Here is a 19,083-nt window from a genome sequence, read left to right as displayed (position 1 = left end):
TCATGGAAAGATGTAGGAGCAACAGGGTGGTGGTGATAGGAGATTTTAATTTTCCCAACATTGACTGGGATTCACTTAGTGTTAGAGGTCTAGATGGAGCAGAATTTGTAAGGAGCATCCAGGAGGGTTTTCTAGAGCAGTATGTAAATAGTCCAACTCGGGAAGGGGCCATATTGGACCTGGTGTTGGGGAATGAGCCCGGCCAGGTGTTTGAAGTTTCAGTAGGGGACTACTTTGGGAATAGTGATCACAATTCCGTAAGTTTTAGAATACTCATGGACAAAGACGAGAGTGGTCCTAAAGGAAGAGTGCTAAATTGGGGGAAGGCTAACTATACCAAAATTCGGCAGGAGCTGGGGAATGTAGATTGGGAGCAGCTCTTTGAAGGTAAATCCACATTTGATATGTGGGAGGTTTTTAAAGAGAGGTTGATTAGCGTGCAGGAGAGACATGTTCCTGTGAAAATGAGGGATAGAAATGGCAAGATTAGGGAACCATGGATGACAGGTGAAATTGTGAGACTAGCAAAGAGGAAAAAGGAAGCATACATAAGGTCTAGGAGGCTGAAGAAAGACGAAGCTTTGAAAGAATATCGGGAATGTAGGACCAATCTGAAACGAGGAATAAAGAGGGCTAAAAGGGGTCATGAAATATCTTTAGCAAACAGGGTTAAGGAAAATCCCAAAGCCTTTTATTCATATATAAGGAGCAAGAGGGTAACTAGAGAAAGGATTGGCCCACTCAAGGACAAAGGAGGAAAGTTATGCGTGGAGTCAGAGAAAATGGGTGAGATTTTAAACGAGTACTTTGCATCGGTATTCACTGAGGAGAGGGATATGACGGATGTTGAGGTTAGGGACAGCTGTTTGATTACTCTAGGTCAAGTCGGCATAAGGAGGGAGGAAGTGTTGGGTATTCTAAAAGGCATTAAGGTGGACAAGTCCCCAGGTCCGAATGGGATCTATCCCAGGTTACTGAGGGAAGCGAGAGAGGAAATAGCTGGGGCCTTAACAGATATCTTTGCAGCATCCTTAAACACAGGTGAGGTCCCGGAGGACTGGAGAATTGCTAATGTTGTCCCCTTGTTTAAGAAGGGTAGCAGGGAAAATCCTGGTAATTATAGACCGGTGAGCCTGACGTCAGTGGTAGGGAAGCTGCTGGAGAAGATACTGAGGGATAGGATCTATTCCCATTTGGAAGAAAATGAGCTTATCAGTGATAGGCAACATGGTTTTGTGCAGGGAAGGTCATGTCTTACCAACTTAATAGAATTCTTTGAGGAAGTGACAAAGTTGATTGATGAGGGAAGGGCTGTAGATGCCATATACATGGACTTCAGTAAGGCGTTTGATAAGGTTCCCCATGGTAGGTTGATGGAGAAAGTGAAGTCGCATGGGGTCCAGGGTGTACTAGCTAGATGGATAAAGAACTGGCTGGGCAACAGGAGACAGAGAGTAGTAGTGGAAGGGAGTTTCTCAAAATGGAGACGTGTGACCAGTGGTGTTCCACAGGGATCCATACTGGGACCACTGTTGATTGCGATATACATAAATGATTTGGAGGAAAGTATAGGTGGTCTGATTAGCAAGTTTGCAGACGACACTAAGATTGGTGGAGTAGCAGATAGTGAAGGGGACTGTCAGAGAATACAGCAGAATATAGATAGATTGGAGAGTTGGGCAGAGAAATGGTAGATGGAGTTCAATCAGGGCAAATGCGAGGTGATGCATTTTGGAAGATCCAATTCAAGAGTGAACTATACAGTAAATGGAAAAGTCCTGGGGAAAATTGATGTACAGAGAGATTTGGGTGTTCAGGTCCATTGTTCCCTGAAGGTGGCAATGCAGGTCAATAGGGAGGTCAAGAAGGCATACGGCATGCTTTCCTTCATCGGACGGGGTATTGAGTACAAGAGTTGGCAGGTCATGTTACAGTTGTATAAGACTTTGGTTCGGCCACATTTGGAATACTGCGTGCAGTTCTGGTTGCCACATTACCAAAAGGATGCAGATGCTTTGGAGAGGGTGCAGAGGAGGTTCACTAGGATGTTGCCTGGTATGGAGGGCGCTAGCTATGAAGAGAGGTTGAGTAGATTAGGATTATTTTCATTAGAAAGGCAGAGGTTGAGGGGGGACCTGATTGAGGTGTACAAAATCACGAGAGGTATAGACAGGGTGGATAGCAAGAAGCTTTTTCCCAGAGTGGGGGATTCAATTATGAGGGGTCACGAGTTCAAAGTGAGAGGGGAAAAGTTTAGGGGGGATATGCGTGGAAAGTTCTTTACGCAGAGGGTGGTGGGTGCCTGGAATGCGTTGCCAGCGGAGGTGGTAGACGCGGGCACGATAGCGTCTTTTAAGATGTATCTAGACAGATACATGAATGGGCAGGAAGCAAAGAGATACAGACCCTTAGAAAACAGGCGACATGTTTAGCTAGAGGATGTGGATCGGCGCAGGCTTGGAGGGCCGAAGGGCCTGTTCCTGTGCTGTAATTTTCTTTGTTCTTTCTTTGTTCTTTGGTACTTGGGAATGAGGTGGGCCAAGTGTCAGTAGGAGAACATTTAGGGGGCAGTGATCATTGTATCATAACTTTAGGTTGGCTATGGGAAAGAACAATTGAGAGTAAGAATAATTAACTGGGGGAAATCCAACTTCAATGGGGTAAGAACGGAGCTGGGCCAAATAAATTGGAATCAAAGGTTGGCAGGAAAAACGGTAGCTACCTTCAAAGAAGAGATAGTTCAGGCACAGTCAAGGTATATTCCCTTGAAGGGAAAAGGTAGGGCAAACAAATGTAGAGCTCCCTGGAAGACAAAAGAGGTAGAGATTAAGATAAAGAAGAAATAGTGTGCTTATGAAATATCAGGTAGATAATGCAATGGAAAACCAGGCTGAATATAGAAGGTTCAGAAGGGAAGTGAAAAAACAAGAGAAGCAAAGCGAGAGTATGAAAAGAGACTGGCAGCTCACATAAAAGTGAATCCCAAAGTCTGCTATAGGTACATAAATAGTAAAAGGTGGAGTAGGATCAATTAGGGACCAAAAGGGGCATTTACACATGAAGGCAGGGGGAATAGCTCAGGTATTAAATGAGTACTTTGTATCTGACTTTACCAAGGAAGAAGATGCCACCCAGGCAGGTGAAAGAGGACGTAATTAATACATTAGAAGGATTTAAAATTGATAAAGAGGAGGTATTAGACACGCTGTCTATACTTAAAGTTGATAAGGTACCAGGACTGGTTGAGATGCATCCAAGGATACTGAGGGAAGTGAGAGTGGAAATTGCGGAGGCACTGGCCATAATTATCCAGTCTTCCATAGACTCAGGGATGGTGCCAGAGGAGAATTGCAAATGTTACATCCTTGTTCAAAAAAGGATGTAAAGATAAGCCCAGCAACTTCAGGCCAGTCAGTTTAACTTTGGTGGTGGGGAAACTTCTAGACACAATAATTCAAGACAAAATTAATAGTCACATGGACGAATGTGAGTTAAGTAAGGAAAGCCAGCATGGATTTGTTAAAGAAAAATCATGTTTAACTAACTTGCTAGAGTTTTTGAAGGGGTAACCGAGAGGTTTGATGAGCGCAATGCTGTTGATGTGGTGTACATGGACTTCCAGAAGGCATGTGATGCAGTGCCACACGACAGACATGTGAGCAAAGTTTGAACTCATGGAATAAAAGGGACGGTAGCAACATGGATACAAAAATGCTTGAGTGACAGGAAGCAGAGCATAGAGGTTAATGGATGTTTTTCGGGCTGGAGGATGGTTTGTAGTGGAGTTCCCCAGGGGTCAGTGTTGGGACCATTGCTCTTCCTGATACATATTAAGGCTGTGTTTGCTGACAACACAACCACTAGGTGGCGCAGTACTTGCACATGCACAAATGCAGCCTCATGCACTGTAATGTCACTGCAATGTTTTGGCAGCTGCCAGTACCAAAATTGGCGCTGCTCAATATATCACAAAAATGAAAACAAATGAAACTAAAATGGCCACTTCTGGTCCCCACTCCTGTTCCCTTCAACGGGTTGTTTAATGAATTTTATTGATGATTATTTCAGGACACAAACCTGAATTTTAAACCAGTGAGCATTTTAAAAAGAGATTTCTAACGTTTTGGAAGTTGGAACAGACAAATCCTGGCAGTTCATGTTCAGCATGAACACCAGCAGAGAGCTGCTTCTGTGTTGTAATAAGAGCCAAATCAACAACTTGATCCAGCATCACTTCAGTGAGCTTTGTGTTTAGACCTGAGCTCCAGGATAGCTGCATGTGCAGGACTGTGTGTGCATTACAACAGAATCCGTGGCCTTGCCCCCCACCCCGCCTCGCTTCCCCCTCGGCCGCTCACTCCCCCGCTCCTTCCTGCTCGCAGTCTGCCTCCCCTCCCCTGCCTATCTTGCCACTCTCTCTCTTCCACGCTTCCCCCGTGCGGGGAGAAAAGGCTGCAATCGCAGGGACCAGAAGCGGGAGGGAGCATGGGGGCCAGTACCGGGGACCAGAAGCGGGAGGGAGCATGGGGGCCAGTACCGGGGACCAGAAGCGGGAGGGAGCATGGGGGCCAGTACCGGGGACCAGAAGCGGGAGGGAGCATGGGGGCCAGTACCGGGGACCAGAAGCGGGAGGGAGCATGGGGGCCAGTACCGGGGACCAGGAGTGGGAGGGAATGGGTCCTGACGTAGGCTGTGCATGCGCAGCACCATACTGGCAGCAAATGTCTGTTCTGCGCATGTGCGAAACTGAGAGCACTCCGATGACGTTGGCGGGATGGGATGCTTTGTCAGGAGTCACTTTGATATATTAATGACTTAGACATTGGTGTACAGGGCACAATTTCAAAATTTGCGGATGATACAAAACTTAGAAGCATTGTAAACTGTGAGGATAGTATAGAACTTCAAATGGATATCGACAAGCTGGTGGAATGGGTGGACTAGTGGCAGATGCAGTTCAATATGGAGAAATGTGAAGTGATTTATTTTGGAGAGACAATATAAAATAAAGGGTACAACTCTAAAGGGTGTGCAGGAACAGAGGGACCTGGGTGTTTATGTGCATAAGTCATTGAAGGTGGCAGGACAGATTGAGAACGTGGTTAATAAAGCAAACAGTATCCTGGGCTTTATTAATAGGGGCATAGAGTACAAGAGCAAGGAGGTTATGTTGAACTTGTGTAAGACACTGGTTTAGCCTCAGCTGGAGTATTGCATCCAGTTCTGGGCACCACGTTTAAGGAAAGATGTAATGGCATCGGAGAGATGCAGGAAAGATTCATGGTAATAGTTCCAGGGATGAGGAACTTCATTTATGAAGATAGACTGGAGATGTTGGGAGTGTTTACCTTGGAGAAAAAAAGGCGGAGAGGAGATTTGATAGAGGTATTCAAAATCATGAGGTGTTTGGACAGAGTAGATAGGGAGAAACTGTTCCCATTGGTGGAGGGATCGAGAATGAGAGGGCACGGATTTAAGGTAATTGGTAAAAGAAGCAACGGCGACATGAAAAATGTTTTCACGCAATGAGTGGTTGGGATCTGGAATTCACTGCCAGAGAGTGTGGTGGAGGCAGGTTCAATCAAGGCATTCAAAAGGGAATTAGTTACCTGAAAAGGAAGAATGTACAAGGTTATGGGGAGAAGGTGGGGGGAAGGCACTAAGTGAGTTTATCACTCGGAGAGCCGGTGCAGACACGATGGGTGAATTGCCTCCTTCTGTGCTGTAACAATTCTGTGATTCTGTGAAAGGGGTCTGGGGGTACAAATACACAAATCACTGAAAGTAACAATGCAGGTTAATAAGGCCATTAAAAAAGTAAACCAAGCACTGGGTTTTATTTCTGGAGGGATAGAATTGAAAAGTAGAGACGTTAAACTAAACTTGTATTAAACCTTAGTTAGACCACACTTGGAGTACTGTGTGCAGTTCTGGTCACCAGATTATGAAAAAGCTATAAAGGCACCAGAGAGGCTGCAAAGAAAATTTACAAGGATGATACCAGAACTGCATGGTTATACCTATCAAGTAAGGATGAACATACTGTGTGTCTTCTCTTGAAAAGAGAAGACTGAGGGGTGACCTAATAGACGTCTTTAATATTATGAAAGGTTTTTGATGAAGTAGACAGGATGTTTCTACTTATGGGGAAGAGCAAAACTAGAGACCATCAATATATGATAGTCAGATAGTCACCAAGAAATCAAATAGAGAAGAAACTTCTTTACCCAGAGTAGTGAGAATGTGGAACTCATACGAACATACATACAAACATACGAATTAGGAGCAGGAGGAGGCCACTTGGCCCCTCGAGCCTGCTCTATCATTCAATAAGATCATGGCTGATCTCATTGTAACCTCAACTCCATTCCCACCTACCCACAACAACATTTCACCCCTTGCTTATCAAGAATCTATCTACCGCTGCCTTAAAAATATTCAAGGACTCTGCTTCCACTGCCTTTTGAGGAAGAGAATTCGAAAGACTCACGACCCTCTGAGAGAAAAAATATATTTTTTTGAGAATTCGTAGTCAAACGAACAAGTTTTGTTTTCAAGAGGATCACCAAAAAAACACTGAAAGGATTTGTTTGACAATAACATTTACTGGTTGTCACATGACAAGTTAAAAATAGAACAGAAACCCTGGTAACTGGGGAAGATGTGTGCAGAGAGGTGACAGGTCAGAAGATGGACTTTCTGTTTCCGGCTTCACTTTTGAATTGTTTGGAGTTGGGAATGACCTGTTTAAAAGGGTTTGGAGTTTTAAAAAAATAAAACTGAAGGACAGAACCCCAGCTCAGCCCAGCCTGTTCCATCTCTTTAAAAAGCCTACTGAAAAAGGAAGAGAACTTCCAAAGAAAGAAGAGAATTCCCAAGGAAGGAGAGAAGACCACAACCCAACTCAGCTTTCCAGCACCTCTCTAAAAGACCTTAAGAAGTCCACTTTGCCAACTCATCTCATCTCCTGTCTTTGAAGAAAAGCCTGCTAAATTAATTCTCAACGCCGCCTGAAAAGAACTGTTCTCAAAGATCCCAGTGACCCGTCTATGTGTACTCATATGTCACACAACATATCTCATCTGCTGTTTTCTTCAAGAATGAGCAAGTATTCAGCCCAAGTTTTTGTTTTGTCTGTAACAGAGCTCTAAACAAAAATCCCTTTTTGTTTTTTCTGGTTAACCAGTATGTGTGTGTGTGTGTGAGTCCGAGGGGCTAAGGTAAAAAGGGAACTTTAAAATTTCAATCTGTGTGTTTATGCTTTACGTCATTACTGATTAAGATTTTTTTAAATAATAAACTGATAATTCTGTTATTCATTAAAGAAACCTGATTAGTGTGTTTTATTCTGGGGAAAAATTGAGTATATGATTGACCATATCAGTAAGTGCAAAAATTTAAATATATGTTGTGACTTGTGGAGAAATGGAACTAGAATAAACAGTGCACTCCTCCTGCCTCGGTCATAAAATACAATTAGGAGCTCTTTCCGGGATAAATCCAACGCCGATGAGGTACAATTGTAAGCAGGGTAATAATAATTGAAAAAGGAAAAATAAAAAGAACCAGGTTTCTTGTCTAATAGAGTAAAGTCTACACCCTCAGAATGTCTTTAACAGTTGCTGCGACTTTTCTGGGAAGGAGGATGTATCCTTGAGTGATTTGAGGAACTTAGCCAAGGTTAAGCTAATAGCATTGGCAGCAAAATTGGAGTTAGAGTTAAAACTAGGAGCAAAGAAAGCAGACCTAATTTAGACATCCACTGCCAGATCTGGCTGGATCATATACAACAATATTAGGTCCTGCTCTCATCTGCTAAAACTGCTCACTATTCCAGGATCATCCTGGAATATAAAGATAACCCCCGACTTCTTTTCTCTACCGCAAACCATCTTCTCTACCATCACCTCCAACAATAAGTGTGAGGAGCTCATGGATTTCTTTGCCACTAAGATTGAGAACATCTTATCAACTGCCTCTCGCAACTTCCCTCCCTTTCCCTCGCCCACTGGGTCAAACTTCCTCTCAGTCTCCCCCACCCGTGACCTGAACTCAACTTTCTCAGTTTCTGTTATATCTTCCTTCATTCCTTCTCTGAGTTCATCTTGTCCATGAGACCCACCTCTTGTTCTGGCAGATGGAGTTTAATCTGGACAAATGTGAGGTAATGCATTTTGGAAGGTCCAATACAGGTGGGAAGTATACAGTAAATGGCAGAACCCTTAGGAGTATCGACAGGCAGAGAGATCTGGACGTACAGGTCCACAGATCACTGAAAGTGGCAACACAGGTGGATAAGGTAGTCAGGAAGGCATACGGCATGCTTGCCTTCATCGGTCGGGGCATAGAATATAAAAATTAGCAAGTCATGCTGCAGCTGTACAGAACCTTAGTTAGGCCCCGGAATATTGCGTACAATTCTGGTCACCACACTACCAGAAGGATGTGGAGGCTTTGGAGAGGGAACAGAAGAGGTTTACCAGGATGTTGCCTGGTCTGGAGGGTATTAGCTATGAGGGGAGGTTGGAAAAACTCAGATTCTTTTTACTGGAACGACGGAGGTGGAGGGGCGACATGATAGAGGTTTACAAAGTTATGAGCGGCATGGACAGAGTGGATAGTCAGAAGCTTTTTCCCAGGGTGGAAGAGTCAGTTACTAGGGGACATAGGTTTAAGGTGCGAGGGGCAAGGTTTAGAGGGGATGTGCGAGGCAAGTTCTTTTAAACAGATGGTGGTGAGTGCCTGGAACTTGCTGCCGGGGGAGGTGGTGGAAGCAGGTACGATAGCGACGTTTAAGAGGCATCTTGACAAATACATGAATAGGATGGGAATAGAGGGATACGGTCCCCGGAAGTGCAGAAGTTTTTAGTTTAGACAGGCATCAGGATCGGCGCAGGCTTGGAGGGCTGAATGGCCTGTTCCTGTGCTGTACTGTTCTTTGTTCTTTGTTACCTCTGCCAATCTGATTTGTCCAGTCAATATGCAGATTAACATCACCCATGACAATTGTAGCACCCTTCTTACATGCCTCCGTTATTTCCCAATTTATACTTTGTCCTACAGTGAGGCAACTCTTCGGGGGCCTACAGACGACTCCCACCCTTGACTTCTTCCCCCTTGCTATTCCTTATTTCCATCCAAACTGATTCCACATCACCATCTATTGCACCTATATCACTACTCACCACCGCACTGATACCTTCCTTTATTAACAAAGCTACCCCACCTCCTTTTCCTTTTTGCGTATTTTTCCAGAACATCGAATACCCTTGAATATCGAGTTCCCAGTCTTGGTCACCCTGCAACCACGTCTCTGTAATAGCTATCAAGTCATATTCATTTATTTCTATTTGCGCCGTCGACTCATCTATCTTGTTACAAATGCTGTGTGCATTCGGATAGAGCCTTAAGCTTTGACTTTTTACCATTATTACTCTTTCTGGTTCTAATTTCTCTTGCACTCTTCTGCTTATATTTTCTCCCCCTTCCTGTCACACTTTGACTATCATTCGCCTCTTCACTACCCTGCACCTCTGCTCTCTCGTTTCCTTTTGATTTTGTAAACTTCCCTTCAATCGAACCCTCCCCCACACTAATTAGTTTAAAGTCCTATCCACAACCCTAATTATACGATTCGCCAGGACACTGGTCACAGCATGGTTCAAATGAAGCCCGTCCCAAAGGAACAGCTCTCTCCTTCCCCAGTACTCGTGCCAGTGCCTCATGAATCAGAACCCATTTCTCCCACACCAGTCTTTGAACCACGCATTTACCGCTCTAATCTTATTTACCTTATGCCAATTTGCACGTGGCTCAGGTAGTAATCCGGAGATTATTACCTTTGTGGTTCTGCTTTTTAATTTAACCCCGAGCTGCCATAGTCCCTCAGCAGAACCTCTTTCCTGGAGTTGTCCATAGTTTGCCAGTAGACGGAGTTGACCTACTCCGAGGGAATGATTTGGCTGTAGTAAAAGCAGTGGCTTCTCCAGTGGTCACGGAAAATCCAAATGAAGTTATTGAGACAGAACGGTTGCAGAAAAAGGTTCTAGGAATTTTTCCTTCATGTGTAGTAACTTGAGCAATGGCTCAACAAGTTCTATTGCCGGAGGTAAAATTGGCGCCACAGACAGATAGCCAAATATCTGAAACTTTCTTTGGTGATTTGGATAATCTGAAGGAAATGTTTAATATGTCTTCACTGATCACGGTTCAGCAAGCTGATCCAGAGTTAAATAAGGCGGCACAATTGGCTCGAACAGAAGCTGAGGCAAAAGGGAGTTCCAGAAGGCTATTATATTAAAGATGGGATTCTGGTGAGGAAGTGGAGACCTCCTCACAGACCTGCAGACGAAGAATGGACGGTAGTTCATCAGATAGTGGTACCGCCAAAGTATTGCTGGGAACTATGAAGGATAGTGCATGAAATTCCTATAGCGGGACATGTGAGGATCCGGAAAACCAAATCACGTATAAGTCGACATTTTTATTGACCAGGTATTTCCAAGGACTTGGTGCAGTTTTGTAAAACGTGCCATTTGTGCCAGATTGTGGGAAAAACACAACCTGCCATAAACCCGGCACCTCTAATTCCCGTTCCAGTTATTAGGGAACCATTTAGTAGGGTGTTGGTAGACTGTGTAAGAGCTTTACCGAAAACAAAAGTGGGACATCAATATATACTCACAATCATCTTCTCTTCTTCTTTGGCCTCCTTGTCTCGGGAGACAATGGGTAAGCGCCGGCAGGTGGTCAGTGGTTTGTGGAGCAGCACATGGAGTGGCTATAAAGACCAATACTAGATGGATATGGATATCACGGATATCACGGATATCATGGATATGGCTAATCGGTTCCCAGAGGCCATTCCCTTGAGAACAATTTCTGCCAAGGTCGTAGTGAAGAGGTTACCTAGTTCTTCACTAGATATGGATTACTAATTGAGGTTCAGTCAGATCAAGGTTCCAATTTTAATGTCTAAACTTTTTCAGCAAGTTATGGGTAATTTGGGTATACACTGTTAAAGTCTTCAGCACACCACCCACAGACACAGGGAGCTTTAGAATGGTACCATTAGACCCTCAAAATGATGATCAGGGCATACTGTCATGAATATCCCCATGATTGGGATAAAGGGCTAGAATGTCTTTTGTTTGCCACTAGGGATTCACCTAATGAGTCTACAGGTTTTAGTCCTTTTGAATTAGTTTATGGAAATGAGGTAAGAGGTCCTGAAGCTGAGAGCTGATCTGGCGAAAGTGGACAATACAGCTACATGCAGGAAAATCAGTGACAAACCAGTGGGAGGCATTCAAAGGAGAGATTCTACAGGCACAATGTAGGCATGTCCCCACAAAGACAAAGGGTGGTACGGCTAAATCTAGAGCCCCTGGTTATCTGGAAGCTTATAGGGTAAAATTAAGCAGAAAAAGAAAGCATATGACCATCACAAAAATCTTAATACTTTAGAAAGCCAAGAGGAGTATAGAAAGTGCAGGGGAGAAGTAAAAAAGGAAATTAGGAAAGCAAAGAGAGGACATGAAAAATTATTGGCTGGTAAAATCAAGGAAAAGCCAAAGATGTTTTATCAGTACATTAAGAGAAAGAGGATAGCGAAGGAAAGGGTAGGGCTTATACGAGATGCACAAGGGAACTTATAAGTGGATGCAGAAGATGTGGGCAGGGTTCTTAATGAGTTTTTTGTCTCTGTCTTCACAAAGGAGAGGGTTGATGCAGACATTGTAGTAAAAGAGGAGTGTGAAATATTAGATACGATAAGCGTAATGAGAAAGTACTAGAGGGGCTGACATCCTTGAAAGTGGATAAATCACCAGGGCTGGATCCCAGGTTGTTAAAGGAAGCCAGGGAGGAAATAGCAGATGCTCTGAGGATCATCTTCAAATCCTCACTAGATATAGGCGAGGTACCAGAGGATTGGAGGTCTGTGAACGTTATATCATTGTTTAAAAATGGTGCGAGAGATAGACCAAATAATTATAGGCCGGTCAGTCTGACTTCGGTGGCGGGTAAATTATTAGAATCAATCCTGAGGGACAGGATAAACGGCCACTTAGAAAGGCACGGATTAATCAGGGATAGTCAACATGGATTTGTTAGAGAAGATCGTGTCTTACTAACTTGATTGAATTTTTTTGAGGAGGATTGATGAAGGTAGTGCAGTGGACGTGGTCTACATGGATTTTAGTAAGGCATTTGACAAGGTCCCACATGACAGACTGGTCAGTAAAATGAAAGCCCATGGGATACAGGGGAATGTGGCAGATTGGATCCAAAAGTGGCTCTGTGACAGGAAACAAAGGGTAGTGATCGACGGATGGTTTTGCGATCGGAAAGCAGTTTTCAGTGGCGTTGCACAGGGCTCAGTGTTGGGTCCCTTGCTGCTTGTGGTATATATTAGTGATTTGGACGTAAATGTGGGAGGCATGATTGGGAAATTTGCAGATGACATAAAAATTGGTTGTGTAGTTGATAGTGAAGAGGATAGCCATAGACTCCAGAAAGATATCAATGGTTTGGTTGAGTGGGCGGAAAAGTGGCAAATGGAATTCAATCCAGAAAACTGAGGTAATGCACTTGGGGAGGACAAATAAAGAAAGGGAATACACAATAAACGGGAGGATATTGAGTGGGGTACAAGTGACGAACATACGAATTAGGAGCCACAAGAATCTGTCTACCTTGGCCTTAAAAATAATCAATGATCCCGTTTCCAGCACCTTCTGAGGCAGAGAGTTCCAAAGTCGCACGACCCTCTGAGAGAAAAAACTTCTCCTCATCTCTTTCCTGATTTTAAAACAGTGCCCCCTAATTCCAGACTCACCCACAAGAGGAAACATCCTTTCCACATCCACCTTGTCAAGACCGTTCAGGATCTTATAAACTTCAATCAAGTCTCCCCTCACTCTTCTAAACTCCAGTGAAAACAAGCCCAGTCTGTCCAACCTTTCCTCATAAGACAACCCGCTCATTCCAGGTATCAATCTAGTAAACCTCCTCTGAACCACCTCCAACTCATTTACATCCTTCCTTAAATAAGGAGACCAAAGCTGCACACAGTATTCGAGATGTGGTCTCACCATTGCCCTGTATAACTGAAGCATAACATCCTTACTTTTATTTTTAATCCCCTCATAATAAAGAATAGCATTCCATTAGCCTTCTTTATTACTTGCTGTACCCGCATACTAACTTTTTATGACTCCTGCAGTAGAACACCTAAGGTCTAGATTTTGCGTCGGGCGGATGGGAACTGGCCACCAACAAAAATATCGGTGGCGAATCCGCTACCGCCCGGCCCAGGGATCCATCCCGCATTTTACGGGTCCCCGGGCTTTAATTGTTCCGAGGCGGGACTACCAGCTGCTTGAGGGAGGAAATCCGACCTCATTGAGGCCAATCATCGGGTAGTCGTGTGGGGGGAAGGGTGGGGGGGCGTCTCGGGTCCTGGGGATGGTTGGGGAAGCGGGGGCAGCCCTCAATCGGGCACCCTGTGCCCGTTTGTCAGGGCCCAACCCAGGGGCACTGAGATGCCACCAGCTTTCACTGGGTAGCCTTTCATGTCTCCCAGATGCCCACTTGCCATGGGTAAAATCCCTGTGGAGGTGGGCGAAGGCCCTTAAGAGGCCGCTAAGTGGCCACTTAAGGACTTTGATTGGCCTGGGGTGGGCGGCCCGTTTTTTGCCCCATCCTCCCCCTCCACCAGCTCCCCCCACCCACCCCCGGCCCATGTGAGGCGGAGGCGGGAGTGGTTTGGGAAGGCCTCCTGGAGCCTCCCGTTCAATTTTACGCCACCCCCCGCCAACATCCGGCTCGCTGTGGAGGCATAAAATTCTGGCCCTAGATCCCTCTGTACCTCTGAATTCAGCAGTCATTCTCCGATTAAGTAATACTCTGCTTTTTTATTCTTCCTGCCAAAGTGAACAACTTCACATTTTCCCACCTTATACTCCATCTGCCAGATTTTTACCCACTCACTCAACCTATCTATATCGGTCTGCAACCTCCTAATGCCCTCTTCACAACATACTTTCCTACCTTTCTTTGTGTTATCTGCAAATTTAGCTACCATGCCATCACTCCCCTCATCAAAGTCATTGATATAAATTGTAAAAAGTTGAGGTCCCAGCACAAATCCCTGCGGGACTCCATTCGTCACAGCCTACCAATCAGAAAAGGACCCATTTATGTATACTCTCTGTTTTGTGCCATCCAGCCAATCTTTTATCCATGCTAATATGTTACCCCTACATTATGAGCTCCTACTTTGTGCAATAACCTTTTCTGTGGCACCTTGTCAAATTCCTTCTGGAAATCCAAGTGCAATGGGCTGTTCTTTATCCACAGCACATGTCACTCCTTCAAAGAACTCCAACAAATTGGTTAAACATAATTTCCCTTTCACAAAACCATGCTGACTATTCCCGATTACCTTGGGATTTTCTAAGTGCCCAGCTACAACCTCCTTAAAGATCGATTCTAACACCTTCCCCACGACAGACGTTAGGCTAACTGGCCTACAGATACCTGTTTTCTACCTCCCCCCATTCTTGAATATATTTGCTACTTTCCCGTTTGTTGGAACCTTACCAGAATCTAGCGAATTTTGAAAAATTAACACCAACGCATCTACTACCTCATTAGCCACCTCTTTTAAGATCCTAGAATGAAGTCCATCAGGACCAAACTCCAACAGTTTGGTCAGTACCGCTTCCCTGGTAATTGTAATTTCACCAAGTTCCTCTCTTTCTTCCACCTCCTGATTTACAGCTATTGCCGGAATGTTTTTGGTATCCTCTATTGTGAAGACAGAAGCAAAATATTTAGAGTCATAGAGTGATACAGCACAGAAACAGGCCCTTCGTCCCATCGTGTCTGTGCTGGCCATCAAGCCCTATCTATTCTAATCCCATTTTCCAGCACTTGGCCCATAGCCTTGTATGCTATTGCGTTTCAAGTGCTCATCTAAATACTTCTTAAATGTTGTGAGGGTTTCTGCCTCTACCACCCCTTCAGGTAGTGTGTTCCAGATTCCAACCACCAAGGGGAGGCGGTGGTGTAGTGGTATTTTCACTGGACTAGAAACCCAAAGACCCAGGGTATTGCTCTGGAGACATGGGTTTGAATCCCACCACAGCAGAAGGTGGAATTTGAATTCAATTAATAAATCTGGAATTAAAAGCTAGTCTAATGATGGCCATGAAACCATTGTAGATTGTTGTAAAAACCCATCTGGTTCACAAATGTCCTTGAGGGAAGGGAATCTGCTGTCCTTACCTGGTCTGGCCTACGTGTGTGTTGGATCTCAATTTTCCTGTTCTCATTGGTTACACCAAAAAGAGACGAAGTCCGACTGTAGCTTTAAGAAACTTTATTGAAGTACTTAGTGGTTACATCATCAGCAAAGCATACAACAACAACAACACCTGGGCTCTCCTCCCTCTTCCTCCTTGTTGGAGGAGGGAATTCAAGCCTTTCTTATAGTTCTTCTTACAAATCAGTGATACCCCCTTTATGTTCCCAATTGGTTTACAAACTCTGCAGTTTCTTGGTGTTAGGGCCTGATTGGGGCACTGCCTTGTCACCTCTCCCTCAAGCAGTTTCTTATTCCCCTATCTTCCTGGTAATGTTGGGCTGATTTGCATACAAAGGGTTAGTCTTCAACATCTGCAGCTGTCCTGCTAGCCTTAGTTGGTTAGTCTATTTCTACTGATAAGCTGTCTGTGCATCCCTAAAGCTACCAAGTTATTCTGATAAGCTGTGCCTCCCTGCAGCACTGAATAGGCTACTATGAATTTCTGATAAGCGGTCTGCTGAAGCTCTAAAGCTATGAAGTCATTACTGATAAGCTGTCTCTGTAGCTGCGAAGCTAGCTTGTTAGCAATACATGATTGATTAATTATTTCATCTTAAATGTCCCCATATTCATTTGTTCTTAAAAATTCTATTCTCACAGTCCCCCCTTTGATTCTTCAAAACACTTTTAAGAATCATTCCCTTGATCCCACCTAGGTGCCTTTGATGGTCTCTACTTGTTTAGAAACAGCCTTCAACAGCCGGAGGAGTCACACTCAATACGTTGCCTGCTTGTGCCACAGAAGGGGCCCGCGAGAACTCTGTAAAATTATAAGTTTTGCAAGGGCTTCAGTTACTTGTTTACAACAGCACTTAATAAGCAAAAACATCAAATACAGAATTACAACTATAACTAGAAATAAGACCAAACCCTGTACCACCGAAGTCCCTATCGAGCCCAGCCAACTGGTCGCCCAAACCCACAGGGTGGAAGCTGGGGGTTGTTTTAGCTTTTCCATCTCCTTTCGGATGTATGCTGCCAAATCGGAAATTTGTTCGGAGCTATCTGGAATGTAGGTACAGCACTCGGGTCCTGTCAGGGCACATGTACCCCCCTTTTCTGCTAGGACAAAATCTAAGGCCATTCGGTTCTGGAGTGCTACGGTGCAGATAGCTATCATTTCTGCATTTATTTTATCAAGGGCTTCGGCGGTGTCATTAGCCACTTTTTCTAGGATCGAAGCGACATTGATGGATTCCCTGGCTAACTTGCCAGTCCCGTACCACAGGAACATGATTGAGAAAAATCTCTCAGACTCTGTGATAGCTCGTTTCTTTCTTCGTCCCTGAGGTCACTTATACAAGGAGGTCAAATGATGGATATAAGGTCTAACATAACCTAAGTAACATGATCCTGTCCAGAATTTCGGTAACCAGGGATAGGCTTTGTTGCCGCAAATAAAATAAGTACCGTTGTAGGCAATGGGGTTTCTAGCTGTTTCGGGGTCCACCCGCCAGGTGGTGTCCCGATCCTTTAGTTCTTCAAGGTTCCGCAGGAGAATAGATTTAGCGCCTGGAGTCACATTGAAATAGTGGGAGCAGTTACTTCGTCCCATTTCTCGTCCACCTTTTTGGTCTCTAACCAGGCATATGAATCCCTGTGGTCTTCCCACGCCTGAGGTGTTAGTAAGGACCAAGAACGGAGGTTCTCGGGTCCGATTGTAATGGGGCCGGTACCACCCCATGAAGGCTCGTCTGCTCCGAGACCCTCTTGCGATCCATTCCGCCATCTCTGATGCATTAAACGGAATGGGACATAAGGGGATGCCTCCCCTGGAGTGGATAGGCACGTGTGTACATATCCAACAGCGGGAGAGGTTAGCTTCTTTAGCATAAGTATAGGTCATGTAAAGGAAAGAGTTAACATGTAATTCTCTGGACACTCGATTAGTTTCCCCATGTGAACAGGTTTGGTTAGACAAAAATGAGCAACTACTTAAAATACATACAAAGAAGATAATATAAATTTTAAACATGGCAGCAATTAACAATTCAGCGTTTAATCACGGGTCGCTTGTTTTATGTGAGAGGCGTGTATCCAGGCTTTCTTTCCTTCGACTTTAATTGCTGACTGGGTGGTCAGTAGCACTTGGAAAGGTCCCTCCCACTTAGCGCCCAAAGGTTCTTTGTGTATTTTCTTCACGTAGACCCAGATTCCCGGGATGATGTCGTGCCCTCCTTCTGGTGGGTCACCCCAAGCTGCCGATACCTGTGAGGAAGCAGAACTGACAGCATTTGTTAAGTTCTGGCAATATTCTAGTAAAGTGTCACTCATCAAGTGACAATCAGCTTTACACAGATCAATTGTTCCTGGTAAAGACATGGGTCTCCCTGTTATTACTTCAAATGGGCTCAGGCCTGTAGTTCTGTTTGGGGTCGCTCTGATACTACACAGAACTATCAGCAATGCCTGAGGCCACTTTATTCCTTCCTGGTGATACTTGGATAGTCGCTGTTTTAGTGTCTGATTCATTCGTTCCACTTGACCTGATGACTGTGGATGATGAGGACAATGTAAATCCCATGTAATGTTCAGTAGTCGACTAACTTCCTGACAAACCGTGCCTGTGAAATGAGTTCCTTGATCAGAGTCAATGCTGACCGGTACTTCCCATCTGGGGATGTAATCCTTACACAGGACCTTCATGGTGTGATTGGCCGTGGCATTTCTGGCTGGGACGGCTTCTACCCATCTAGAAAATTTGTTGACAATGACTAAAATGCCGGTGTATCCTTGGCAAGGTGGGAGAGTGATATAGTCGACTTGTAAGCACTGAAAGGGTCCGGCTGGAGCAGGGGCTCTTAGTTGAAGCATCATTGTAGTGGGTCCTGGATTGTTTCTCTGACAGACCACACAGCGGTCAGACACCAGCTGTGTGTGTTTTTTAAACCCTCGACCCCACCAGCTTTTCTGGAACCGTACTGTCATCTGTTGCGGGACCAGGTGTCCCCAGGAGTGAATTTTTTGGGCTAAAAAGGGCATCAACGCCTGTGGTGCGACTGGTCTCTCAGTGTCCCTTTGCCTCCAGATGACATCGTCACATAACTTAATCCCTGCTTCCATCCAGGTCCATTTTTCATCTTTGGAGCATTCGCTCTGCATCACTTGTAGGTCTTGTGTCAGACGGGAAGCGTTCAGTTCACATATTTGCGTCCGTGCGTCCGGAGGATCACCCTGCGAGGCGGCTTCCTTGGCTGCCTTGTCGGCTAGGGCATTCCCTTTTGCTTCTATAGTACTGTCTTTCGTATGGGCTTTACATTTAAAAATAGATACCTTTTGTGGCAATTGCATCGCCTCTAGCAAATCTTGAACTTCTTTCCCATTTCGAATAGGTGTACCAGCTGCGGTGAGAAATCCTCTTTTACGCCACAACTGACCAAAGTCGTGAGCGACTCCAAAAACATACCGTGAGTCTGTGTAGATATTAGCTGTTTTCCCTTCTGCTATTCGACATGCTTCCGACAGGGCTCGCAGTTCGGCTTGTTGGGCCGATGTCCCTGGAGGCAGGCATCCCACTTCCACAACTTCATGTTGGGTTGTAATTGCCCATCCTGCTTTGCGTATACCGTTGTCAACAAAGGAAGATCCATCTGTGAATAGGATTAAATCTGGGTTGAGCAATGCTTCTTCTGCCGCTAGGGCTGTCTCCTCTGTTTCTTCCATAATCTCTACACAATCATGTTTTTCTTCCTCTATCTCCTAAGACCATGGGA

This window comes from Heterodontus francisci, chromosome 23, assembly GCF_036365525.1.
Source record: "Heterodontus francisci isolate sHetFra1 chromosome 23, sHetFra1.hap1, whole genome shotgun sequence".
In the NCBI taxonomy this organism is placed as follows: Eukaryota; Metazoa; Chordata; class Chondrichthyes; order Heterodontiformes; family Heterodontidae; genus Heterodontus; species Heterodontus francisci.
This window is presented reverse-complemented; position numbering follows the sequence as displayed.